Source organism: Trichechus manatus, unplaced genomic scaffold, assembly GCF_000243295.1.
Source record: "Trichechus manatus latirostris isolate Lorelei unplaced genomic scaffold, TriManLat1.0 scaffold00002, whole genome shotgun sequence".
Lineage (NCBI taxonomy): Eukaryota > Metazoa > Chordata > Mammalia > Sirenia > Trichechidae > Trichechus > Trichechus manatus.
In genome coordinates, this window is record NW_004443938.1 from 42,969,010 (window position 1) to 42,970,794 (window position 1,785).

Here is a 1,785-nt window from a genome sequence, read left to right on the forward strand (position 1 = left end):
ACTAAGTACAGGCACTGCTCTAGAAACTTTTATTAACTCATTTAATAATCACAATAACCTTATGAGATTGATACTATTATTATCCCCAGATAAGGAAACTGAAGCACAGAGAAATTATTTTAGGTCATTTACCAAAGGACACACAGCTAGTAAGCGGTAGAGCTTGGATTCAGTTGCAGAGTAAGTGGACAACACAAATACATTGAAAAGAGGAAGACAAACATAATATTCAAGCTCTTCACTATTTACTTTGAAATATTAAAATTCTAAGACTATTAATCATTCTTAAAATATAATCATATATACGATCATATTTTGAAAATTACTTTGGAAATCTAGCATTCTAAAATACCTGCCTGTAATATACTGCATTAATATTAATAAATCAAGCGATAATTATATCTCCATAGTGAATAAATTTCATAGAGGAAGATGAGACAGAATTCATAGATACTACTTATACATAGGAAAAAAAAATCCAGATAGCCCAGCCTGTGAGAACAACTCTTTTTACACTGTTAATATCCTAATAATTAAGTAAAATACAGGCAGATATTGTTTTGAGTTTTCTACACCAGCTGTTCATCTGAATATACAGCATTCCTCAATTCTACATTTTACTTGATGCTGAAGCATCTAAATAGTTCACCATGGGGTTTTTCAGACAGGTGATCTCTTCAATCCTTCTATTTATAAACTTGCTTTCAGCACTCCTGACACATCTGATCTTGAGGCCTCAGAGAAAGGAAAAATAGAAAGTCTTTACCCTAGCATTTTAGCTAACATTTACAATAGGGCACCTTTCAGTAAGTAGTAAGTACAAATGCAGCTGTTAGGGCTGTAGGTGTTTAATCTACTGTTGACACCTCCTTTATCTATCCTGATACTTCCTGGTGAGCTGAATGCTCCTTGGTGGCATCAAGTGTCAAGGAAAGCAACCACAGAAGGAAGGTGATACAATTGCTTATGGCGCTACACACTTCACAAAAGCCACCAAGAGAATATGCTGTATGGCTTCCTGGTCCACGAGGCGAACAGAGGAAGAAACACAACTTCAGTCCACAAACGTTTAGTTCATTTATACCGACTGTGAATCTGTTAAATGAAGAGATAACAGGTGTGGTACTCAAGAAGTTCTCAAACTTGCAGGCTCCGTAGAATAAGCACTAGAAAAGCACAGCACCTTTATTTAGAATTCAGTCTGTCGTCATATAAGCTTATTCTCTGACTAGTTAGTAAACAAACCTCTTCTCAATTTCTCCTCAAGCCCTCTCGAGTGGAGCATGAGAGAACATACGCAGTTTGGTAACATTGTTGTTTATTCTGAGCCTCTGTATGTGGCTTTTCTCATTACAACAAAACAAAGAAGGGCATCCAAGAATGTTTCCTATGCAGCTGAAGCTCGGCTGGACTCTCCATTTCCTTTGGTCAAACTCCAACAGCGTTCTTGGCTCACCACAGTCTTGTGGTCACTCAAAATGTAAACACACTACAGCCTCCTCATCTCTATCACATCTGTTTTCCTAATGTTTTGCTCTTTGGTACATGTTCTTCTGAATTCACTGACACAATCATTTTATTTCTACAAACTAAAGGTAAAATATAAACTATCTCTCACCTCAAAATTTCTCACCAAATATAGTCTATACACTTACCACTTGGTCTAATACGTTTTCCTCCGCTAATGCAGTAGCTTTCCTTTCTAATCAGTACATCCCAAATATTAAATAAGTAATGCCAGCAAGCCATAAGTAAAACATATTCAGGGCCTCAATGACAAAACAG

General features: G+C 36.5%; 1 protein-coding gene across 8 annotated transcripts in view; it reads right to left on the minus strand.

Annotated features, from left to right (window-relative positions):
• Window positions 1-1,785, minus strand: part of AKAP7 (A-kinase anchoring protein 7) — a 166,593-nt gene that overhangs the window by 79,383 nt on the left and 85,425 nt on the right. The window lies entirely within an intron of this gene.